Consider the following 27,576-nt stretch of genomic DNA (forward strand, 5'->3'; position numbering starts at 1 on the left):
TTACACCCAGGTCAATGACCATGACACATGACTAGAAAAAGCTGATTAGGCTGTGCTAGAATGAAATGATTTTTCTCTTGGATAATATGTCACTAAATGTAAGTCAAAATCACATTGGTCACTTGGAATAAAGACTACAGCTAAACTAATTTTGTTAACCAGTTCTAATCAATATTTATTATACTACACTGACTTAAAACACTAAAAAATTTAAGCACAGTGAATTTAGACTATATCTTAAAATCAATGACATATTAGAACTGTTATCAATTATGAGATAGCCATGACACAGTTGTTGAAAACTTTTTGATAAGATAAAGAAAATCTTATAAAGAAAAGTACAAATTTGATGAAGTACAGTTCAGTGCTCAGAGGCATAATAAGCAGTAATAGGAGTGCTCCATCCTGCCTGCCCTTTCCTGCATTTCCTGAATTGGCTTAGCTGTATGGGCAATGATAGAAGTCAGGAAATATTTGATGTAGAAAGCAGCACAGGACAGTGATTACCATTAGCTGGTTCTGAGTCCCTCTCCTGCCAACCCTCCTTAACCTTTATGCACATCAGAAGACATCATTCTTGTTGTCTTATTTTTAATCATAATGCCTGATTGACTATTATTAAATTGACTAATATTATATAATATTATTCATTTGAGGGTTTAGCCTAATAACACAAAAGTAAGTATTCACTAAATATAGCTATTATTGTTGCTTTAATGCCTTTGTCCAAAAGAAATATTTAGGAAGCAAGGATCAGGGGCTATGTCATTTGCTGCCTATGTCATTGATATTTATTACATTCAGAACAAGAAAGGAAAGGTGAAGGTAGAATTTATGCAATTATTGGCTATTCTGGAATTTATAGTCTTTCAATTAACCCAAAAATCTAAAAGTTTGAGCAGAATCAAATACTTCCATTTTATAATCTATTGGTGTCATATTTTACCTCGTGTAACTTTAGGTCAGGTTAGTTAAATATTGCTTTGACAACCCATGACTTAAATAGTATTTTTATGAAATCCTTTCACAATTTTGAAATCAAACAATTTTTATTGCTCATAATGGCATAACCATATGAAACAAGATTATTGTGCTAATATTTTGAAAGTTAATTTTAATATTCCATTTCAACCTGTGTTGCAAGATTTCTTTATATATCAATCATGAAAATAGAGTCTTTCCAAGCGCAACTTCCTCAAGCACCAGTGTGTTTCCCTACAGAATGCTTCAAATATTAGAAATGAGATGAAGACTTTTTAAGATAAGTAGCTTTGCAAAAGAGCAGAGTTGCTGACCCACATGGTCTCATCTAATCTTTCCCATTTGGGTAATTTCTATTTCAAGGAACAATTTTAACCCTATTATCATAAAATAAAGTTCAAATGATTATGATCAGTAACTCAAATTTAATTCAGGACATAACAGCATTAACTGGAGAGTATTTTACCCAGTTATAAAATCAGAATTAAAGATGTTTAACTAAGTATCTCACGAGTGTAATCCTTGTTGGTTATTCAGTGGCAGAGAGAGGCTCATTCTCTTGGAGGTGCTTCTGAGAACAGAAGACAGTTGTCACACAGAAGCAGTCACTCCCTGATGCTAGACTCCACAATTTCAAGGAGGATGCCATTGGGTAGACATAAATACAGCACAGTATTTAACAAATGAGAACTTTTATGGTTAGCTGCCTATCATAAAGTGGGACAGTTACACTCAAGGTCATGTGCTACAGCCAAAGTCTAAACAGGGTCGATAAATTATACTTTTCATTTGAAACTCATAATTTCCTTCATGAAGGACACTTAAATTTTTCCACTTTATTTACACATGTTTATTAGCCCAAAGCCTGAAATGCATAGATTTTTCTGCTTGACAAAGGAGTTTCTTAGTTGGATATTTGAGACACTATTTTCCCTTTCTCATTGTAAGTGTCTTGATAGGTACATTGTTACTTTTGTCACTTTAAATTTTCATTTATTGAGCTATTTCTAAGCATCCAAATGTAAGTTATCTAATTTCCACAACAGCTTCATGAGGTGGTTACTACTCCTTTTATCAGGTGGAGAAGAAGGAAGATAATTTAAGCAGCTTCTGCAAGGTCAATCATACAACTATAACCAAAAAATCATTTTCAGTCCTAAGACTGAGGTTATGTATATAGTAAAAACGAATTTAAATTTTTATTTCATGCCAAAATCACTAGGTACATCACTGAAGGTTTGGTGGCAAGGGATAGAGATGAGAGAAGATTTATCTAGAATATAACCTCATCTGCAGTCATGACAAAAGCTCTGGGCTAGAAAAATCTTTCTACTAGGCTCTCTGCTGGTCTTTCTTCTGGGCTCTCTGAGACGTCATGTAGAATTTGTTCCAGAATTTTCCCTCCCAAAGTTCCTTCCCAAAGTCTTTGATTGACAGCTTCCCTCTGGGGATTAATTTCCTCACATTTCCAAGCACAGCCAGAAGTAGTGTGCCTGAAATCTATACACCATCAACACTACCACAAAGTCAGAGGGGAATGCTGGGGATTTAGCTCAGTGGCATAAGCGCCTGCCTGGCAAGTGCAAAGTCATGAGTTTGATCCCTGGTACAAAAAAAAAAGTCAGAGGGGACCCAGGGAATGTGGCATATCTCCTACACATAGCAAACTATTTCCCTTGCATACCTTAAAGGTCTTGATTATTTATTCATTTTTTCTTTATCTTCTTATCATCTGCCTCTCATTAGCTATGGGTTCTGTAAGTGTGAAAACTCAGACTGTTATTTACCAGTGTTTCTTTAATACTATGAGCATTTTTCCTATTGATAATCTGCAGAAGATAAATATTGCTAAATGAAAAGTGTGATTATATTAGGCTTTCCTGCCAGTCTTTCTATGTGTGTTGAGTATGAGAAGCCTTTGCACCTTCTCAAAGACTTCTGGTCATTCCCCAAATGGAGTGTCTCTAAGAATAAAGTCCCTCTTCATGCATGCTGTCTCACGCTCTGATCATCTCAACCTTCTACTAGAAGGGTTTACCAACACACCTGGTCTCCTTGTGACCTACCTGAAGGTGACACCCTTTTTCTGTTGAGGTTCGCTTTACAAATAAAGGTTTGTTCACTCCCCAGACAACAGAAATCCCTTCTTCAGAATCAGCTTTCATCTGACAAGTGCATCTCTGGTCTCATCATGCAAAATTAAGAAGAAAAGAAAAGAGTGAAGCAATAATCATGGTTCTCGACATCATTTAAATCTCAAGCACAGTAATTAGGTACAGGAGACATTTACTGCATCCCTCAAATCTCACTAAACATTAGCCTCATTGAACACTAGATGACCTACCAACCCGCTCTCCTCCTCCTCATTATCACAATCATCACCAAAATAAGGGCTATCATTTATGAAGATTCATTGCGTGTAAAGGATCATAGAAGAATTTTGCTCATTTCAGTGGCAGCTTCATAAAATGAGTATAACTTCTCTTTGAAAGGCAGGAAACTTTGACCCAGAAAGAGGACTGCAAATCTGAAGTTACTAAGTGTCTTGGTTACGCTTTACTCGTCGCTGAGACAAAATACCTGAAGCCCAAAGCTGGGAAAGCAAAGGTTTATTTCTTACAGTTTTTTGGAGGTTTCAGTCCACACTCAGTTGGCTTCAAGACAGGCGGGCATGGCTGGGCGGCAGTTCATGGTGGTGGTTGACAGCCAGCAGGAACCAGCAAACGGCAAGACACACCTTCTTCTGCCATTACATCATGTCCTGGCTCCACCCCTTTGTGGGTGGAGCACTGACACCAACAATCCAAGCACTAGACAATGAATGAATAACAAATGCACAATTTAAACTCAAGAGGCCTGGGGGACACAGACATAAAGCATGACACTAAGCTAGCATGCCAAAGGTCAGGTTGCAGTGCCTTTTGCCTTTGAGTCCCTATTATATGGCAGGAACTTCTCCAGCAGAAACAGGGTACCAGGATATTGGGTTCACTGGAGGAGCAGATGTAATATAAAATATGTGAATGATTATACAAAGGCTTACTAAGTAATCTTAAAGTCTATAAAGCTGAAGAATCCCACTGGTCATCTGCCAGAGCAGAGTTGGAATAATGCAAAATGTCTACCCATGCTGGAGAATCTAATCAAAAGTCGCAGGCCTGAGAGTTCACTGAAGAGTCTTGGGTGAGCCTGTGAGAGACAGAGGCATCTGCATTAAAAGGATCAACAGCTTGCACACAAAGCCTGAAGGAACTGGACGTGAATGTACAGAGGCAATAACAAAGACTAGTGCTCCTCCAAAGAAAAAAGAGCAGATCCTTCTTTCATTTCTTTTTATTCTGTCGAGACTACAAACTTACTGGTTGCTGCTACCCGCATCCAAACTGAGTCTTCCATTCATCATAGAGCTCAATCATTCACAGCCATACCAAGAGATTTACTAACCTGTTAGGTGGTCCTTATCACATCCATTGGACAGATTACAGTTCATGATCACATGGGACTTCACCACATGTTGAGGGTACAGTAGAACTCAGTGTCTGCCTAGCCTCTGCCACTTGCTTCTGCCTATAACATTCCTGTGCCAAGAGCTAACCTATGTTATATTAAGCCTTGGTAGCCAGAGAAAAGTAACTCAAGACCTGGTTTGTTGCCATCATGGACACAGGACACAACACCAGTGGGATAAAGGAGAGGCTGAGAAGATGCACAAAAATGAAATAGCTGGAGGTTGGTGTGCTTACCGTCTGTTCTGTTCTCGTGGATTTCCAAAAAGCCTTCACATCTTCACAGGACACAGAAATTACCCATCATTCATCACCAGTATTCCAAAGACTTTACTTCTGTAAAGACAGGTCTCTCTAAGTCAGTCCCCTTTTTGCATGCTTCCTTAGGCTTTCGTTATCTTAGCCTTCTCTGTCTACAAGGATGGTTTATCAATAGACCTGGAAAGCTTAGATAAAGGAAGAAGAAAAAATTATGGAAGGCAGTGGGAAATATTGTTAGGGAAGACAGCCTATGTTGGCATCTTCTTTTGGAAAAGGTTAAAAGTACAGTATAGGGTAAAAGAATATTTGCTGATCTCTATTGTTTTTAATTGCATTTTGGAAAACATTTCTATCTATTCTTGTGGCATTTTGAGTCTTCTCTTGGTTACTTTTCTTATGAGGATTGCCTTTCAGGTGTAGTTTTATGAAGTAACTGGTTTCACAGTAGATCTATTCACTTTTCCTTAAAGAGACTGCCTTTGGTCTTGATTGCATAATAGTTAGGTGAGTTAGCTGAAAAAAGTTAAAAAGCTCACACAAATTGGAAACGAAAAAAAGTCAAAAGTTGTAATTATTTTCTTCATCTTTGGAAAGACCCCAGAGAGCTCCTAGCTTAAACTTAACCAGAGGCTATTATTATGAGCACTCTAGAAAGAGAATGAGTTTTTGCCCAATTCTATCATTTTTATGACAGATACATTTTTTTAAAGCCTTTTACAAAATGAAGTGGGTATTCTCAACATAGTTCTCAGTTCTAGAAGAGTAGATAATAAGTCCTTATTGAAAGAATGAGCCAATTATTAACAATAAGAGGTAGAAAACAAGATAGAAAAAAAGAGATAATTGAAAAATCATTATATTTATATTTAACTTCCATTAATTTTTGCAAGAAAGTTTTGCGGATCACTGGCAGTGTGTCAGTCATTGCCAGTACCAAGGCAAGAATGGCACTTAACATTCATAGAGGATTCAGACATGTTTGAAGCACTTTACATATATTAATTCACTTAGTCTTCATGATACTATAAGGCAAATACATTTTGCAGGTAAGGACACAGAGACACAGAAGTTAGTTAATTTGCACTAAGTCACACAGGTAAGAAATGGCCACAGTGGGAATTAGTCACTCTGGCTGCCTATCTGTCCACTTACCTTCTGGTCAGTACTATCCTGAGCAAATTGTGCCTCAGAGATAAGAAATAATTAAAGGCGTAATTCAGCAGACCAGGGTAAGGGTCTCTGAGAGAAAGGGGAACATCAGACCCCATCCAGAGAACAGGGGGAACATTAAATAGACTTAAGGAGACAGAGAGGAAGGGTTGGCAATATAAGAGAGAGAAAGGCAATTATAAAAAGCACTAAGATAACAAGCCTGGAAGACTCGGATTTTTAAAAAACTCAGAAAAACTGCAGTGAAGAAAAGAGGTTGAGATTGCAGGGGTGACGCTGAAGTATTCAAAGGCTCCAAATTTTGCAGAGCCCTTAAAACTCGCTGAAGAAAACCGGTACAGCAGATCACTGCTGCTGGCCTTTAAAAGATCTACCTGGGCTTCAAAGTGAGTCCAAGGCCAGCCTGAACTGCACAGTGAGACAAAAAAAAAAAAAAAAAAAAAAAAAAAAAAACCTGAGTTTACCATGGATGTGATTCAGTCAGACTTTCATGGAGACCTTGTGAGGTGAGTTTAGTAAAGATTCTCTGGTGGTTGAACTATGTTAGGAAGGTCTGGCTTGGAAAATATGGGGAGATACCAGGAAATTTTTATTTATAATATTAAGTTTGGAGTCCTGTCTACTTTCTAATTGGACTGTGCAAATACGACCATGGGAGAAGCTCATATTTTTCAGTTTTTTGAGGAGCTGCACTAAAGATGCTAAGCCAATGATCTACCACTAAGCAACATTTCCAGCCTTTATTTTTTATTCTGAGACAAGATCTCACTAAATTACTCAGATTGACCACAAATTTGCAATCTTCTTGCCTAAGTCTTCAGATTAACTGGTATACCAGGAGTGTGCTACCTTGTACAACAACTCTCTCAACAATAATAATAACTTTTTTTTGATGTAGGGTCTCTCTATGTAATAGAGGCTGGCCTTAAACTCATGGTATAGCTTAGGCTGGTATTGAACTTGCAGCAGCCCTCCTGTCTGTCTCATGAGTACTGGGATTATAGGCGCATGCCGCTATGCCTTCTTTCATTAATTCTAATGAGAATTTTTAAATGAAATTTATTTTACGATAGATTACTTCTATCAATGGGCCCGTGATTATGTGTGGATGGTTATATGAATATTGAAATATTTATATTTATTAACACACTTTGCACAATGTTTTTGTGTAAATGGAAACATTCTTGGAGGCTTTTCATTTGGGGAGATCAGGAGTAAGGAAGGGATGGGTACTGTGTTATAGTTTACTATGAAGAATAAATTTTAGTGTTCTATGGCACAGAAGGGTGAATATAATTAACAATAATTTGTTATACATCCCAAAATACTTAGAAGAGAGGAATATATTTACCCTATAGAATGATAGAAGTTATGCTAATTATTCTGAGTTAATAACTTTCATTTTTTTATTTAGAGAAAAAAAGCAAAATAGAAAAAAGTGAAGAAATAGAATTTCAAAAAAACAGTAAGAAATCACTAGGTGATAAATGACCTATCGCTATCTTAGAAGTAGTTGCTTAAGTCACAAAATCAAAGCACAAAAAAAAGTCATTGCAACAGTACAAACCATTCTGTTTGATGAATTAAAAAACTTAGTACTGTGGTTATCTATCTTGCACACTTAAATATACATACAGTTATATCCTTTAAAGCATTTTCTTTTCCTTTCATTATCACAATATCTATTATACATTTTGGATCTTATTACTCTTGCAGTTTTTTATTATTATTTTTATACTAGAGACACAATGTAGTATTTATAAATGTGAGTCTGACTTATTTCTAACATACACATAAATCATAATATTGTACCTCATGAATAGGTACAGATACACTATGTCAGCCAAAATGTAAAAAGTTAATAAGAAAATGCAGTGAGAATTCAAAAGAGAATCACAAAGGGATAAAGAATTTTAATGTAGAGCAACAAGGATCAAATTCTCATCTCTGCAGTGAAGCTAAGTATGAAAAATCTCATGATTGGGAAAAGTAGATTATATTGACACACTTGAGATTAGTTTATCCAACCTTTCTTTTCACTGACCTGGATTGAAAAGGAACTTTTGCCACATTATATTTCAAGGCAGAAGTGACCCCACTCTTCACTGAATTCACTCAACAAATACTGTACTTTTGCTTTGCTTTCTGTGCTACTTCTGGGACAAGCAGGACCCATACTTAGTATTATTTTCTGAGAATTTTTTTTTAATTTTCAAGACAGCAATTCAGAAAATGTGTAAAAGTTTGATGAAAGAAAAAGATTCATTCCTGTCAATAAATACAGTTTTGAAAGAGGTGTAGCAAATAATCATAATCTTTTTATAGAACAAATGAAATAATAGTGTCAACATACTACGAGATGTAATGTTTTCCAAAATGTCCAACCAATTGCCTAGGCATAACTTAGGAGAATCTGAATGTGAAGCTCAGAGTTATGTCTGTTTTGTATTATTCTGCCTGTAATTTAGCCAATTAAATCCTATTTTAGTGATTACAGCCATTTATTTTCTGCCGTTATGTTGTAATAGTAATGCCTAAATTGTTCTGTAAAGACCATTCACTTAAAGGAACTGTACTGAAACCATTTCTGGTACACACACACACACACACACACACACACACACACACACACAGAGAGAGAGAGAGAGAGAGAGAGAGAGAGAGAGAGAGAGTTATCCAGCGAAAGCAGATTATGCTTTTTCTGTGTTGAGCTATTTGCTGCTGCCCTAATTTAATTTTCCTAGTCACATTGTATTTTAGATTTCAGCCTTGCCAATAATCTAATAGCAACTTAAGAGTTCTACTATGAGGAAGTAAATATTAGTTGCAAAATTAGAATGCGTGTATTCTTACTTAAGTTGAAATTACATTCCTTAAGGAGTAAAATGATTTTCTCATTGCCTTGATTTTTACATTTTTGAATACTTTCTTAGTGTTCCCTGAACTGTACAATTGTCATTACTTCTGTAAGCTAAACTTTTAAAGAGTTTGCATTGCCAAAGAGTGGGGAACAAATATGAAGCAAGGGCATTTGCAACCACACTTCAGTGGCCTGCTTATTAAGAAATCAATTCAAAGGGGATACAGCTAGGATAGGATTTAATGTGACAGGGAGAGTGTATTAGCCTTTTGTCTCTGTGACAAACTACCTGAGAACAACAACCAAGTGAGCGAGGCTGTATTTTAGCTCACAGTTTCAGAGGTGTCAGTCCATGGTAAACAGACTTTTTTACTTCTCGGCTTGTGGCAAGGTGGAAACATCAGGGCAAAAAAATGTGATAGAACAAAGGTCTCACATTGTGGAAGCCAAAAGCAGAAAGATCGAGGAAAGATCCAGGAACAAAATATACCAGTTGTGGTAAAAACTGTGGTGGGTGTTTAAATTAAAATTTTATTACAAATAAAAGATTATACTATTAATCTCCCTCAAAATACTCCCCTTGCTCTGAACACACTTTTGTTACTTTCTGAAGCAGTTCTACAAGTAGTTTTTTATATATGTCTTTAGTTGCTTTACTATGTCTATCTCAGTGTCTTGATTTCACTCAAACATTTACTTTTTATAGATTTACTTTGGGAAAAGGCCAGAAGTCATGTGGTGCCAGATCCAATGAATGAGGTGAATGAGAACACACCACATATTTTCATAAACCTGTCTTTTAAAAGCCTGTCTATCCATTCTATGACATCTAGGATTTGTACAGTCATTACTATGATTTGTAATCGCACTTCATGAAGACACTCATGCAAGAAGACTTCCAGAACTGCTCTGAAAGAGTCAGGAAAGATGAGAACAGTGTGATCAAAGTAGTGGTGACTATTTTAAGAGAGATTAGTGGAAGTGTGTCTTTTACTGTAATAGAATTTTGCACCATGTATTTTGATCACATTGGGCCTTTGAATGCATGTTCCCAGTAACCTGCTTCCTCCACTTATGCCTATCCTCTGATGTTTCCACCACCTTCCAAGGGCGTCATCGTCTTTGCACCAATTCTTTTTCACACCTTTGGGAAGCAAAGGTGAGATCCAAACTATAACAGAGAACATAAATTTTAAGTAAATTCTTCTATGAAAAGGCAATAGGTGGACCTCTTATGCTAAGCTCACATTCCTTTATGAGAACATCAGGTTATCCAGATACTGACGGATAAATACATTAAATTGAGTGATTATCAAAGGGAATTATAAGACTTTTTCCTTGAAATCTAAGAGAAATGCTAATAGAATTTATATCATGGACCTGTTCCGAAGTAGAAGACCAAGACAATCTTCAAAGAGCCAGACCTGTGTGATGCTTGCTCTTCCCCTAGAGCATTTGTCTACAGGGGTGCAACACTGGGTGAGATGGCACAGGGAGAATTCTTACATCTGCGATTTGTGTACTTGAGGCTTAGAACCTGTAACTACAGCTACTTAACTAACACAGGACTGGCACAACCTGAGGTTCAGCTGGGAGCAGACTCCAAAGATGACTTTAGCTGGGAGCAAATTGGGTGAGCAATTGGCAAATCTGTCCCATTAAAATAATGACAGATTCCTTGTCACAGATGTTCAGAAATTTCTGTGGGCAACCTAGTGTGTATCTTTGCAAGCACTGGATGCTGCATGGATCCATACCTTAAAACTGTCATTGTAACAGTTCAGTGTGGCCCTTTCCCAGAAAAATCTCAGATATTCCCAAGAAGGCACAGCTCTTTTCAGAATCCTGCCAAGGACTAATTTGCTCTTTTTCTCTCCCTTCTTGAATCAGTTTCTGACTAGCAAGCGTTGCATGACAGAAATATGATATCAAAGAGTAACTCTAATTTTTCATTACTAAAACTTCACAATGTTGTCTTTTAAATTTGTTTATTTTAAAAATACCAAATCAAAACTTTTCAAGTTTTGGAGCTGAACTCCAGCTTGATATCACTTTTCAAAATTTTTCATGACAACCTAGTTTTAAAATCTTAATTAGGTTAGCAGATCTCTATTCTTTGCGATGTAAAATCTGCTTCGTATATCAAACACTGACCTTTTTTTATTTTTAAAATGTCTAATACTTCTCAAAGTCTCTAAAATACTGTATATATGTATACATTGTTTCAATTGTTCCTACTCATCTATTAAATAAAAAACATTACTCTTCTAATGAATCGAATCCGTAATTGGTTTTCCCTGTTTTACAGTTGAGGATACAGATGTATAGAGAGGTACATGACACAGCACACAGCTATAAATGGCAAAGCAAGCTCCAGATTTTAGAGGCATCACGCTGAGTTCACTACTATTGTCCTTAATTCAAACACCTTTAACGTTTTCATCTTTAATTTCGTTTGTTTTGTTTTTGCAGTACCAGGGATTGAACTCTCCAGTGCTTTCTTTTAATATTTTATTTTGAGATGGAGTCTCACTCTATAACCCTGCATGGCTGCAAACTTTTGATCTTCCTGCTTGTTCTTCCTAAGCAGCTGGATTAAAGGCAGGCACCAATACACCCAGTTTTAATATGCTCTTAAATCTGAAATATGAAGAGACAAAGATGTATTTCTAAGAGCAGAATATTTATTTTGTTGAAAGATAGTCAAATTTTACTATTATTCTTATTAATTTTGCTATGATCTTAAATCCTTAAATAACTTGGGACATTTGTTTAGAAATTTGTTAAAATTTTATTTTTATTTTATATTAAAACTTTCTTATGTACTTTGCTATAAGATCCCAATACTTCTAAATAAAATGCACTCATTGACTCATATAATGAAATAATTAAAGCATACCCATTTGAAAGAAAAAATAAGTTTTTTCTACCTTGTCATTCTGTCCTACTGCACCAACATTTTCTATGACTTTCAACCTTTGTTTAGAAAACTGTGATTATACAGATCTTTATCACTCACTACGTATCTATTACATTTTAAACTGGGCTTCTTTTCTTAGTCCTCCTGGATGACATGTCAACAGTTCAGATTCTTCATACTTAACATGCTAGATATATTTGCTTTCCCTTAAATATATTGCCTATTTTCTTACTTGACAAAATACTGCCTATATATTTAAATTCTCCTTTTTAATATCTGAAGGACATTTTAAAAATATTAACTCTCAAGAATGACTACCTTGAAAGGCCACATATCCTTATTCAAGTACAGAGAAAAACTTTATGAAAGTAAACTACTGTATTAATTGCAATGTTTTTGCTTTGACAATTTTGATAGCTTTGTTCTCTCTGACTTGACTCATCTCTTGGAGAAGTAAGTTTTCAGAAATAATAATTTCATAACCTCTACTATTTGTTGACATATAATTATAATTTCTTTAAGCATTTTCCTAGTTTTAATTCTTCTCCTTAAATTTCATTTCTATGCACATTTTAAGCATGCTTGTTAATTTTAGAATTACAGTGCTCTTGGAATGTCATGTTACTTCACGCATGGTAAAATTCTTAAAAAATAATTTTCAAGTGTTAATATTTTGTATACTCTTCTTGGTTTTATATGATCCTTAATCATTTGCATATCTTTTAATGCTTGCTTATGAGCTATGAATATAATTTTGCAATTCTCCAAGGATTTGCCTATGTAGAAACAGCTTTTTTGCTTCAGTACTTCCTTTTAATTTTTAAGCAAATATTAGCCAAAACACATGTTAGGAAATAAATATGAAGATAAATCAATCATATAGTGAAAATCATGTTGGGTTACCCAAATTGTCCTTTTTTCTCCTTTACTTTAGAAGACCAAAGAAAAAGATTGATGATTCTTTATAGAACTGAACTGGCTTCTAAGGATGGGTTTCTGTTTGGTCTTGTCTTGTGAAAATAAGGCTTTGTTGTGTATTTTTAACTACATAAAGTGACATTCCCTTATCTACTAAAAATTATTAGTTTTAATATTTAAGGTTTTTGCTATGGTTTATTATTATATGACTGCTTTTGTCATCTATACATGACCAAATATCCTTCTATTCCCAGTCAATGTGGAGAAAGATCATGGAAAAGTCATATACTAGAATCCCTTTGTGTTTCTCTAATCAATGCCAGTAATAGCTTGCTTTTCCACTCAAATTGACAAAAGTCCTAGCTCAAGCAAAGCTTTAATTGTCTCTAAACTTATTAGTTCTTGCTTTCACTGAAAAATATAGACTACTAATTTGCCTTAAGGCCATGATGGCCTAAGATGCACAAAGTAAGTGAGAATTTTTCTTTTATCTTACAATACTGAGTTAAATTAACTAGGTAGTATTTTATATCACTATGGAAACCTGAGTTCACTATTTCAATTAAAATATTTTAACTTAAAGGTGATAAAATAATCACTCTAACTGTAGCAATATTGTCTTCTTCAGGTCCCATTTCCTCATTATCAAGCAGAGATTCTCTGAGTTTATTTTTCTAACTACAGACATGGAGGTCTCTACCACCACAGGGTGACTCAGGGTTCAGAACAGCACTTTACTCAAAGGAGACATGGTAGAAAATTTTATGTTTGATAATAATTTTACATACAAAATTTAATCATTATTCTTTTTGGCCATAAGAGCAAAGCTTTTCAATTGACTTATACCAAAGGTGACAATCAAGGATGAAGACATTTTATTTGACTGTAGTGTTGAAAATAGTATGTTGGTTCTGATAAGTGAGTTATGTTATGTTTGGGGTGTCTGCATAGTTTTGGGGACTCCTTTAGATTTTCTCTTTATATGTAGCTTGTATGTTGGCAAGGTGAAATCTTCTCACCACTTGTTTACAAAAATTTTCTTCTGGGAATACAGCCTCCTATACACACACACACACACACACACACACACACACACACACACACAGGCACAGACTCAGCCAGAAAAGTATAAGAGACAGGAATTAATATTTAAAGGGTAAAAAAGGGCATGAAAAGACATTTCTTGATCTCGAGTTTGACTTTAGATTAATCAAATGTAATTAGTCTATGTGCAAAGAGCCCTTCATGAGATCCAGCCTGGTTATACGTTTTCCTTTCCATTGCTTGCTCTTCTTACATCTGCTGGGAACAATATATATCCTGACATTTGCAAAGGTCCAGTTTCACTTCTCTGGAATCCATATTCCACCCTCAATATAAATACTCTATTTGAAAAGAAATAATATAAAATCGGCTTTTCAGTGGCGGCAATGTTAGAATTATACTCCTTTAAGCTACTTTGCTAAAATACTGACATCGGAATGCAGAATTTTTGGAAGCAAAAGACATAAATTACCTTAATTAATCTGGTTTTCAGCTCCAGTTTTTAAAAATTACATGACTCCTGTCTATACCAAAAAATTCAGGAGACACTATTCCAAAAGTATTTCCCTTTTTTGTGAGTCTGAATCACACTAGGAAAAGACAGCCATCTATCTGCCTCCAGCTAGAATGCAGTTAGGTGAGACCCTATGCTACTAAAAGAAACATTAACTTTATTTTACATGACTCACATGGTTTTGTTATCTTATGTAAAAATAATGTAAATCACCTTAGTACTAATGAAAGAGTAAATTATTTTGTATGGTATTAGGTGTTAGAGATTTGAATGTGCCAGACTGGATCCCCTTTACTTTTTGGAATATTAAATGTTACCTCTTTCTGTCCACCTCAGAATTAGTGTCACAGTTCACTAACTTTGGTTCTCTCCAAAAACAAGCATTTACCCACTAAGCACATAACTTATTCTCTTCCAATTACAATTATGTGGAATTGGGTTTTCTGTCTGTTTCCTTTTGACATGATTTGATAAAGTTGAACGTGACAAAAATATCTTTCTTCCACCAGATTTCCAGTTCCATATTTAATTATTCTGTCCACACTAATTAGCCATTTGAATCAACAACCAGTAGCCTAAACCCCTAGAGAAGATTTTAACACAGTGAAGATTCTGTCAAGTCTACGTTTGAGGCTGTCTCCTCTAATTACTAGAAATTTACTGCTGGTCTCAGATACAATCACTGTGGGAGATAGAACGTATTACACAGAGATTTCAGTGCATGGTCAGTAGTCATGGCAACACCAGAGGACAAATCTTAAAATAAGGAATAATCTCCAAGGGCAGGAGTTTGCATCTTGCTACCAGATGTTTGCAGTTTCATTTTTGGAAATAAACATGCTATTTGAGTTTTGAAGCTTTAAAAATCTATGTTAAAGGTACAGTTTTTAAAATTCAAACTGAAAAACTACATCATGTTTTCTAAACAGCACCATATGGTAAATTTCCTTTACAGCTTTTCTAGATCTTGTTTGAATTTTCTCACTCAGGAATTGCATAGATTTTTTTCTAATTCATTCAGTGGTCAATAAATATTTATTGTGCCAGGCACCTTGCGAGATATTGGAAATTCAAGGATAATTTTCTCTTGCTGGTTCTGAATATGGGAGAATACTTTCATGTATGTGGATTTAGGAAAGTTAATATTTTCTATATTTGGGCTATGAATCCACGAGAATCACAAACATCTAACTCTGAGACAAAATCTAGAGGCAGAATTATTAGTCTTTATGCTACACGTAGAATAGGATGCATGCTGAATAAAATTGTGTTCTTAGTTTATAAATTGAGAATCAAGTAACAATTGTGTTTTTCTATTAATTAGCATTATGCTCATACACTGGTACCTGTGTCATGGAGGAAAAAGCACTATATCATACTTACAGAATATTACTGAGCATACAAAGATATAGGGTCAGCAAAGTGTGAGCCCTTTTAGAAACACGATGGAATCTAGATGATTTTACCTTTCTATTCTTCTTTTCCCTGCCTTCCCTCTAGAGAATCCTATTCCCTTTCCAAACATCAAAACAAATTTGTAAAATTACTGAACAAGTCAAACACTAACTTCTATGTCCTCTCCAATGTACGAGTCTTCTTAATTTCCTGCTGAGAATTTTCACTGGAATGTTACCAGTACCCCAAATTCAACAAATCTAAAATTTAATTGACTTGACTATCACAATAATTCTTACCCTGCTCCTCTGCTTTGTAATAATATCCCTACCATTTTCTCAGCAGTGTATTCGGTCCTTTCTCATTCATACCTGTAATCATTTTCAATTCCACTCATCTTTCCCATCTACATTTTTTTTCTCTATATGAACATAGCAACTGCAGTTTTAGATCTTCTGTATTCCTACATGATGAACTTTTTTATGTTTTAATTTTTAGTACCAGGGATGGGGCTCATGACCTTCTGCTTGCCAGGCAGGTGCTTTGCTGCTGAGCTATCTCCGCAGATACATGATGAACTTCTGATAGGTTTTTCCACATCTATCCTTTGTTCCATCCCACCTGCACACTATTGTCCAGATAACGTTCCTCAGCAGAGTCTCTGGAATAAGCCAACAAGGATGTTGGATGTATGGGCCTTTTAGACTCAAGACCTGACTAGAAGATGCTTATATGATGTCTTTGGAACAGAAGTTGGTTGAAAAAAGACCAGGAATTACTGGAAACATAACTGCATACCTACTGTGAGATTTCAGGTGAAGGAGAAGTCTAGTTGAAGGGGAGATATGGAGAGTGCTCACTTAACAGTCTAAGACAGCAGGTCTGTGGGAAGCAGCTGCTAGGGGCTGTGGTATTTAAATCACAGGCAGTTTCACCTGAGCATCTGAGTGACAATTGTCTCACACAGATTTAAAGAGAGGAAACTCCTCCTTCGAGGCCCTAGGTGCTCAGTGTGGGCTCAGGGTCTCACTGGGAGAGCACAGTTTGACCTGATTGAGTTGCCATGGAGAACTGGGAAGTGTAGATCTCCCAGATGACTCCACCAGCAGCAGGACTCAGCATATTTCTCTCCGTCTTGTGAGCTGGAGATCTTCACGAAGTCTAGAAGAAAAAAGCACGACTAAATTTGTTGCAAAGTGTATTAAGTTTACTCTCTGGGTCCTCTAGAATTAGACTCAGATGGTAGTTCTTGATTCCTAAAGAAGAGACAGTAGAGGCCATAAACTAAAAGTATCAGCTCTTATGGTTAGTGGAAACATCTGGATCAGACGCTGACAGTGCTTGGGAAAGTGTATTTGGAAATCAATAGTTTTTGAGACCACTTACCAATTTTAAAAGGTAAAATATGTTTATTGTCTATAATTCAAAGGGCACAGTTCTTGTATTTGTGGCTTTGTTGTCTTCAAACTCATTTCAATTTACTCTGCCACATTTGTCACCCTTATTTTCCTCTAGAAGACTGTTAAGATATTATGCAATGTACTAGGTGCTATGACAGGCCTCGAGACATAAAAATTAATAAACCAAGCTTTCTTTGGGAATTCTTCTGGAATTCTCAGAAAGTAGGAGAAATGACTTATATTATAATGCAATATATATAAGTATACATGAGAGTGCAGAGAGAAGAAACACTAGTGTGGAAATGCCTTTGTGTGTGTGTATGTATTTGGGACTAAGCATTTGAAGGACAGAGGGGTATAGGAAAAACTTCACAGAGGAGGTGACTTCTGAGAGAGATTTGGGGAATGTTCAGTTAGATAAGAAGGTGGGTTTGGTAGTATAGTTCAGGGGCAGATCTTGTGCTCAGTATGTGTAAGACAGAGGGTCCATCCCTAGCACAAACAGACAAATACAGAAAGAAGGGCACTACAGACAAGACCAGCTCTCAGATAGCCTTTTGTTTTTCTATCTATGATGCCCTCCTCCTGATTAACTCTGCAAATGCTGTCCATACCTCTCTGCCAACTTTAATTGCAACTCCTCTATGCATGTCTTCTGGACACTCCAGCTGATGTGAACACTTCTACAGCTGCCATCTGAGCATATCCAGCAATTAATAATCTTTCATAATGGAACTTTTCTCTGTATTGTCTCTAAGTGCAACGTACACCTTTGATTTTATTTATATTATCTAACCAATAAGCATTTAAATTCCTTAAGAGCTATGGTTGCTCATCATATCTTCTTGCAATAACTTCAATGCTTTGATTTAAAATACAGATATGATTTCACTTGGTGGCAAGGTCAAAGAAAAATGATGCAAGTTTTACTTAAACCTAGTGAAGTGTTAATTTCTTGATTCTTGTGGTGAGTTTCTTTTTAGGATCCAGTTCTATTCATAAATTTTGTAGCTTCCAGAAGTTATTTTAAAAATCAGTTCCATATTAAAAATTACTTTTTCCTTCTTTAGTACTGTTTGATTTTTCTTTAAATCAGAGTTTCTCTTTCATTGTGGATTTTTACATGATTTCATCTCTCAGGAAACTATGAACAGTGTGAGATCAGTGAATAAATTGTGTTTACATTTTATTCCATATGGTATACAACCAAATTGTTTCTGCTACTATAAATTCAGCAGGAACTATGAACTGAGACCAACTATTTACATTTAAGAACAGCTCATTGAATTCAGAGTTAAAACTCCACAATCATATAGCAAACCTAATGATTGTAAATAATTTTTTAAAAATTAGTGATATAGTTTTTCATTCAGACCTGTTTATACTAGGCACTTAGCTGCTATATGCTTAAGATTTAAAAATTAATTTGAGACAATAAATTACTCCATGCTTTTCAAAATTATGTATAAATTAAATATATAAAATACCATACATATAGTAATACATTACATGTGTATATATACATTACACACAAACCTAATGCAATAATACTTCTGTAATACTGATATTCAATTAATGTCACTTGTAAGAATTATAAATCACTTTGCCATATTTCATTTCCACTTTGCCTAGACACACGTGTTAGTGAACAAGTCTTATGTGTATTTCCTACCCGAGGAATTCCAGGGAAGAGGAAAGGCACAGACACCAAGTCTTCTCAGGCTCTAGCTACAGTTAGCAAAAATGGGACATCAGACAGACATGTGGGAGAAGTGGCTATGGAAGAGAAAAATGAAAACAAAGAAAGAATTTGAATTTAAAGAAAAATTTACCTGCTGCATACTTCTGTATGATGAGTTTAACTATTTAGCAATGTAAAATGCATTTCAGTGAGGAAACACTTCATATTCTTTAGAACTCACAGTTACATATGTTTAACAGTTTGTAAAGCAGCTCTATCATATTTACAACAGTTTATAAATAAGAAAGCAGAGCCTTTGGTGTAGCAGTGTCTTTTATCAACCATGTGAAACAGTTGTGGCCAGGGATAACTCAAGACCTTCTGATTTTTTTTTTACAAGTCAACAAAGAATTTCAGTCTTCCAAAGAATCATGGGAGAAAAATAGCAAGCTTGTCATTAGAGTATGTTCTGAATGAATTTTCTAATTTTAGTCCTGGAGTAAAATCACCCCATTTTAGTAAAAACAATCGCCCACTTTTTCATGGAACTTGTAAAAGCTCTTCTTTTATCTTTGGGCCTTGGCACTTTCTTCTTGACTTAACTTTTACTTTGTTTTGTTATACTCCCAAATCTCTTTCTTTTTGGATAGTTTTAAAAACTAATAATATCTGTAGTCCACGTATGTGGAGTACTAACCTGTAAAGATCTACCCAGCAAAATGCTCATGTCTTTCTGCATGACCTTCTTGCTTATGTTATAAGTTAACGTGCAGAGCAAGCCATTTGACTTGATAATGTTACAAATTTCTTTGCTTTTCCAAAACAACATCAGTATTAAAGGAAACATCACTGAAAGAACCATTTCAGGTTAGCTATTCAAGAGTGGTTCCAGTGTCTTGCCGTACTGTTATGACATGTCTCCACCCTGTGTGCCATGAACGCTTCACAGGCTGGCCTTGGGATTCCACATCAAACCCTTATTTTTTCCTGCGCTGAGCTTACATAATGTTTAGTAACTTATTCTATGAAGTAAAATGTTGACTCTAGAACATATGGCAAGTAGTGGAATTAAACTCACTGCAAGTTGAGACATAGTGAAATGTCAAGAAATGTCAAGAATTTACTCCAGGGTACACTAAAACATATAAGGAAGAAATATCCAGGCAGAAAATAATTAGATTCAATATAAAGGAGAACTCAAAGGTCAGCCCAGAAATTGGTATCATATCTGGGTATGTTTTTATAGCCTTGGTAAGATGCTGTAACTCTTGTAATGATTCTGTCACCACTATTGCTGACTTGCACAACACTGCTATGAGTGTTTCTTTTTGCACACCATCAAAATGCTGATATTGAAATGTGTAGTGTGTAAGAAAAAAGCTTAAAGACTTGTTTTAAGAAACCGGAGAGCACTGCCAGAAATTTATCTCTGAATTTTTTGGAAGTTTTTAAAATTTTGACAGCATATGGTATTTCATTTATAAAGCCAAATCTACTGACTTAGAATAATGGATGAGCTTTGAAATAGATCTCCCATGACAATGTGATACTGCTTAAATCCATTAATAAATTGTCATTTTACTACTGATAGTATTAGTGCTATGATTTTTGCTACCTTGCTTCCTCTAAAGTTGTGGCAAAAACTGCTAGTCATGCCCCAATATCCTACCAGTAGGAAAGAAAAACAATTTAAGAACTTTCTTATATTTTAGCTTGGATCTTAGTTGCCCAAGCTGATAACTACATCTCCCACCACCCTTGTGGCTTTGTGTGAACACAGACAAAATGTTAGGACAGTAAGATGAAAGTGGTGATATGTACGACTTTTGCTCACTCTTGCATCCTATTTGCTGTTTCTCACCTCTCCAGGGAATTGCAAAGGCTGGAGAAAACCCCAGAGCCATGCATCAAGGTTGGAAGGGCGCTGGCTTTGGATGACTCACATCTGAAGGTCTATGAAAGAGAAATAAGCTTCTATTAAACCCATTGACTAGTATTATAGCAGCTCTATTCATATCCTAAATAATGCCAGGATGCAGAGTCCGTGATTATGAGATTGAATAAATTTCATCATTCTAAAGATAAGTGTTAAGTCTGGCATATTCTAGATGACCTTTTCTAACCAGTAAACATACAAGAGAATCATAGACTCACACAGCTGGAAGAAATTCAGTAAAATTGATGTTGAAATATACAATTCATAAACAACATTTGAAAAGGGGACATACCTTCTGCTATAATAATTTAGCCTTTATTTTTAATAGCTCCATAAAGCAAAAGTGAAACCTTTTAGGTTACAAAAAATTCAAGTAAGTGATTAAGAGGTGTCATTCTTTTCTAAATTTGAGTTTCTGAGAAGATATTTACTAACATGTTTAAAGCTTGGATGAAGTTATTCCTGGTAAGATATTGAAATTTGGAATGTGGCCTGCCATTCACACCAACCAGGCTCACTATAAATTTGCTTCATAGAAATAGACTTACATGATTTTCATTCAGTTATTCTGTGTCCTTTAATTAGAATATTTACATTAAGCTATTCAGTTAAATATGAGATTTGAGCAGGACACTTGAAGTGGAAGTATAAGACAAAGCTAAAAACTCTACATTATCTTATGGATGAATCTGAAATGATCAGGAATCATGGTGTCTTAGTTACTTTATGCTCGTCGCTGAGACAAAATACCTGATGCCCAAGTTGGGAAAGGAAAGGTTTATTTCTTACAGTTTTTGGAGGTTTCAGTCCACACCTAGTTGGCTCCAAAACAGGCGGGCATGGCTGGCCTGCAGTTCATGGCAGCTACAAACAGTAAGCTCGAACTAGCAAAGAGCAAGACACACCTTCTTCCTGCCATTATATCACATCCTGGCTCCACCCCTTTGTGGGTGGAGCACTGAAACCATTAATCCAAGCACTAGACAATGAACGAATAACAAACGCACAATTCAAACTCATGAGGCCTGGGGGACACGGACATAAACCATGACACATGGTTTGTGTCTGCTTCTCTCTTTGGAATGTTAGTAAGAAGAGATTTCCATTCCTCTCCTTTGATAACTGAAGTGCCCATGGCTCATAGCTAGTAGAGTTTATATGCCTTTTGTTTTTTTAGGTGAGAAATAAACCCTTACTATGAATACTGCACTTCTCCCACTTACGTTCTTTTTCTTTAGGGAAGTTAATTTATCAGCCTTATCAGTGAATTGGGGAAGTTGTAAAGTTGAGCTTATCAGCTGGTCTGGTCTTGCTCCACTACTCCCTACATGAAAGATCTCTTCTAAACATTAAAGCAGACGGCACCCTCTCTGCACCAATGCCTCTGTGAACTTCTAATCTCATTCAAGGAAGAACTCTTTCAAGCAAAGTCTCCAAGACACTGAAGGACCTGGAGCTTCCCGTTCACACCGCTCTCTCCTTTGCATGACTCACTTCTGCCACGTTGGTCACCTTCGCTTTCTTTGAGCAGGCCAAGAAAATGTTTGCTTCAAATCATTTGTACTTGCTAGTTCATTATTTGTAAAATCCACTCATTAAATATTCTGCTTCAATGTCTTCAAGTCATTACTCCAATATCAGTGTTTCAAAGAGGCTGTTTATTACCATCTTAGTAAAATGGCAACACTTTGTCCACCACTATCATTACTACCTTTTCCCTATTGTATTCTTTGCTATAGCATTTATCATAGCTTTATATAATATATATTATACTTTGTGTTGGAGACCACTACAAAGCAGCTCTGAGCAGGATTTAAATTTTACTAATTGGCTTTCTATGTTTGTCTGTGAGTCTGTCCTAGGCCTCGGCCCCTTGCCTGGTGATGGGAGCTGATTCATAGTAAGTGAACCTCTATGATTCACTGGTCCTGGCTGAGGCCCGTAGTGGCCTGTGAGGCCAGAGATACACCTCAAGGGCAAGATAAGGCCACAGCTGTGGACACTCTGGCTCCAACCCCAATTAACAAGGTAGAGACTATAGCTGCAAAGATTACTCCTGCAGTTTAATTTCTACCATGTCTTCATGATAAGACAGAGCTACTGAATTGACTTGATTCATTACTTGGAGACGTCCTTGAAGTGACTCTCAAGCTCCTGCTCATTGCCTACATCTTCCTCAGTCTGTCTGCCCTTTGTCCTTCATTCTAATAAAAGTGGACTGATCCAGAGAATCCTTTGTCTTTACCCTGGAAGTCTCAAGCTTAATTAAAGAGTTTTGACCCTCCTGGAACCCTAAAAGTCATACAATTTGTCTCTTTTTATTTAACCTCCGCTGTACACTCATTTGGGAGATTGGGGATCTAGGTCAGAACCTGATAATTTTGTTTGTTGTTGTTTTCTTTCTTCCTACCTTCAATTTAGTTCCCACCAGAAGAAAGTTAAAACAAGGGCAAGGAGTTTTGGTGTTTATTGTTCTTGTTGTTGGTTGGTTGGTTGGTTGTTTTTCTTGCTGTATCCTCAGCATTGGATAAGGTATCTGCAGCATTGTGTGCTCACAATACACATTTGTTGGATAAATGTATTGTGGAATAATGTAAGGCCTCAATAAATATTGTTTTGTCTCTATGATGGCAATAGCAGATCATTCTCTGGATGATTTTTTGCTTACTTATTAAAATAGTTTCACAGAGGGTCAGTGTTGTAGTTCAGGGCTAAAACATGTATTGACCATGTAGGGCTCTAGGTTAAATTCCCAGCTCAGTAACAATATATTATACTCAATTTTTTTACAACTGATTTCCATATATATAAATTAATAATGAAAAACACACATGTAACAGATACAGTTACATTATAGTATGTCTTTATAACTCTTTTATAAACAGAAAAAGTAAAATTTTAAGTTTAAATGTGAAATTGAAATTAATTAAACGTGATTAATGTTTGTATACGAAGTTGTGTAAATCTATATAATATTTTAATTTTCTGAGTAAGGAGTAAGTACTGTAACTTTCTTAGACTGGTAAATAGAAATATGCAATATCCAAGTCAATAAAACTTACTTTTCCAAAAAATAAAGCATATGATATTCAGAAATGTCTAAATTAGCCTTTTTGTAGATCCACAAAATAAATACTAGTTCATTTTGGCTTTTGTTATTGTCTTTTTGGTGGTTGGTGGTTCTAGTGATTGAACCCAGAAGTGACATGCACACTTAATTACACTGGCAGGCCTTTTGTTTTTTAGATATCACTAAGTCACTGAGTTGACGTGGCTGGGTACAAACTTGTGACCCTCCTGCCTTTGATTTCCAGAATGGTAGGATTACTGTTATGCACCATTATGCTTAGCTCATTTTGTTTCTTAAAATAGGTTATTATCTATTTTAAAGTTAGAGAAAAGTACTTAGATTTAAGGGAACAGAAAAAAATTACAAGGAAAAGGAAAATAAGATTTGCAGTCAATAATACACTAAATAAGTATAACTCAGTTTTCCCTCATCTTCTCCCACTCTCTCTCTCCCTCTCTCTCTCCTCCTTCTCCCTCTCTGAGAGAGACAGAAGGACTCCAATACTGGCATACAGTAGGTAGTGGCCAAAAATATGGGCTGTGTGTTGCCTCTAAACACTCTGTTATGCAGAGCTTAATGCTTAAAAATCAAGGTTCTTTTGTTCCACAAATCTCAATACCACCAAGATTGACAAACTGCTTATCCATTGTTTTCGTGTTTTTAAGCAGACTTGATGTTCAATCCATTCATATTGTTACATCATGGAAGCCAAGATCTTTTCTGATGGCCAGATTTACACTAGTCATTAAATATGTTGAGTATCACTCCTGGTTATATGGGTTGACAAAAAGTTACCTGATGACTTAATGAGGATGGAGGCTGCGACTCATGTCCCCAGATTATCACCATTTCTTTTCTAACTATGACACTATTTTAGGAAACTGCATCTCAGTAGTGTTTATCATGTATTTCTTTTGTAGTCAGGATAATAGTTTGCCACTGGCATTTGCAAAGAAGGGAAAAACCTGGGAAAGAAACTCATTTTGTCTGTAATAATTGTTTTCTGGTCTTCTCTAGTGCTGTGTATTGAACACAAGCAGAATGAAAACGAATGAGCTCTCACAAATGCAGGAGGTCTCTTCACTGAGCTTCTTAGCTTCCCTGATTAAATAGCATTTTGTGCCATAACAGTGCCAAGTTTATTCCAGTATTACAGCATGTATTCTTTACTTGATTTTGACAAGCTGTGGAAATGGGATTTTATAACCTTTTATGGTTGCATTTTACTAGGTAAGATGTAAGCCTGCACCTATATTTTATACCTATTTAGGGATGAATGGGAACACTTTTGCTGATTAATATCTCAAGTCTGTTAGTGATTTGGTCCATTAGCAATTGTTCACTGGGTTTGAGTAAGAGTAACACCTTTTTCAATTCTTAAGAATCAAATCAAATCAAAGTTTAGTACTCAATTCTCCCTTACCTCATTGTTCAAATCACATTGCAATGTGTTGTTATTAACATCCTTATCACCAAGGATTTCACTGGTAATGGAGAAATACTTAAGGACTTTAAAAAAATTACAGGCAAGGGAGATTTCTGAGGCGAGTTATCAGGGGTCAATATGTGATAAGGCATCTGATTCTAGCAGGATTTCCTAAATGAATTTATTATATTAATTTATTAGATATGTTTTTCTTATAAGGTTTCAACCGGGAGCTCTTGAACTAGGGATTAAGCTCAACCCTTAATAAATTTCAGGCTATCAAATGTCTTACTAACTGCATACACTTGTTGTTTTCAGCTGCCACTGCCACTGCTAGACAGGCTCAGTGCTTCTACTCAACTGCACTAATGCAATAACCCATTTCCCCAGGCTGGCATTCAAGTCTGCCAACTTTATGATCAAATCTGGCCTTCAAACTTACCTGCTAAATCAATAACTTCAATTTCTTACAAGACACAGCCTTGTGTTGCCTTGTCCCATACATAATTTCTAAGATGCCCTGCCATAAGTAGGCAAATATTGTTTCCAGAATCTCATCCCTTGATAGCTCATGCAGCAGCAGCAGCCTTCACAGTCAATTAAAACACCACAGAAAAATTCAGTGTCCTCTACATAATGGAATTTAACCCACCAGTTAACCAGGTGCTGAAAGTCATTGTCTTCTTCAGTCACAGTCTACCCAACTGGAGTCCATCATTATGTTTGGTGCCTTCAGTTTCCCTGGAATCATAGTGTGTTAGTCAGCTTTTCCCATGCTGAGACACAATATCCAACATACACCATTTAGAAGACAAAAGGTTTAATTTAGTTTGTTGTTTCAGGAGATTCAGCACATGGCCAGCTAGTTTCAAAGCAGAAACATAGTAGCTGAAAGACCTATCAGAGCCAACTGGCTTAGTTCGTGGGGATAGAGAACAGAGCAAGGAACACAGTGCCACAGAATGAGCTAGCAACTGTAGCCTCCCCAAGGTCACTCCTCCATGACCTAACCAGACTCACTCAGGAGTCTGCTGTTGCAACCTGAACCTAATATAGCAAATAATATCTTTTATGCCTTTCTCACAGTCTAAAAAGTCATTGAATACAAATCTTGGACATAATGCATTCTCACTCTTTTTCATATGCTTATTGTGGTATAATTGATAAATAAAAATTGAATACATTTAATTTGCACAATGTGATATTTTGATATAGATATGTAAAATGATTACCACAATGAAACTAATATATCTCACTTTATTAAATTTTGTGTGCATTTAAAGAACACTTAAGATCTATTATTATAGAAATTTTAAGTATACAATAATATATTATTAGCTACTGTTATCATAGTATACATTGGAACTCTGGAACATATTCATCTTCTCTAACTGAAACTATGTACACTTTGACTCACTACCTTCCTAATGCCCATTCCCCAGACATGAGTAATTACCACTGTACTTTCTGCTTATATAAATTTGTTTTAGATTCCACATTTCAGTGAGATCATTCAGTAATTGTCTTTCTATGTCTATTGCATTTCTCTTAGCCTACTATTTTCTAGGTTCGTTGGTATTGTAAAAAAAAACCACAATTTCCTCCATTTATGGCTGAATAATATTCTATTCTATATGCAATGGGTATATGTATCCTATATTGTACCATTGTTGTCCATTCATCTGCCAGTGTAATACTTGGTTGTCTCCTTATGATGGCTACAGTAATGAAACTTAAAACTTAAGCTAAAGACCAAACTAACAGAAAATATAGGAGCAAAGACTTCTTGACATTGATCTGAACAATGATTATTTTTCTATTTTCATGACACCAAAACCACAGGAAAAAAAAATCAGAAATAGATGAAAAGAATTGAACCAGACTTCTGAACAATAAAGGAAACAGAGTGAAGAAACAACTCATAAAGTAAGAGAAAAATGTTTGTAGAAAATGTATCTGATAATAGGTGAGTATTTCAAATATATAAGGGATAGTCAATAACACAGTAGCAAAAAATCAAATCATCTGTTTGAAAAAACATCAAAATTGGTGGAAATTTCTCAAAAGATGTACAAATGACCTAAAGCTCTATGAAAAGCATTGACTACTGCTTATCAACAGGAAAATGCAATTTAAAGCCACAATGGGCTATCTGCCTACTTGTCAGAACTATTTTTACCAAATAGGCATTGACAAGGATGGGGAAAAGAGAGAACCTTTGTACAGTGTTAGTGAGAATACAAATTGGTGCAGCCTATCATGAAAAACTATATGATGGTTCCACAAAAAGTTAAAAATGAAACTACCATAAGACCTAACAATCCTGCTTCCAAGTATATAGAGGATATATGAACTAGTGTACTAAAGAGAGGTCCGAACTCCCATCCTCATTCATGAAATCATAAAGCTTGCAACATTAAGATAATTATCTTACAAATGGTATGAATAATTGACTGGAAGAATTTTCACAACAGTTATTTGCATAATCTTATCT

General features: G+C 35.7%; 1 long non-coding RNA gene across 1 annotated transcript; it reads right to left on the reverse strand.

The window, feature by feature from the left end:
- Window positions 1-3,575: 3,575 nt before the first annotated feature.
- Window positions 3,576-25,823, reverse strand: LOC134477912 (uncharacterized). The gene is made up of 5 exons (XR_010050215.1): window positions 25,735-25,823; window positions 20,512-20,603; window positions 16,368-16,730; window positions 4,725-4,933; window positions 3,576-3,791 (listed from the first exon to the last, which is right to left on the reverse strand). It is a non-coding gene; the product is annotated as an uncharacterized LOC134477912 (long non-coding RNA).
- Between the last annotated feature and the right edge of the window lie 1,753 nt (window positions 25,824-27,576).

The sequence above is a fragment of the Cavia porcellus genome, unplaced genomic scaffold (genome assembly GCF_034190915.1).
Source record: "Cavia porcellus strain 051 isolate PalLab524CR breed Dunkin Hartley unplaced genomic scaffold, mCavPor4.1 scaffold_10, whole genome shotgun sequence".
Lineage (NCBI taxonomy): Eukaryota > Metazoa > Chordata > Mammalia > Rodentia > Caviidae > Cavia > Cavia porcellus.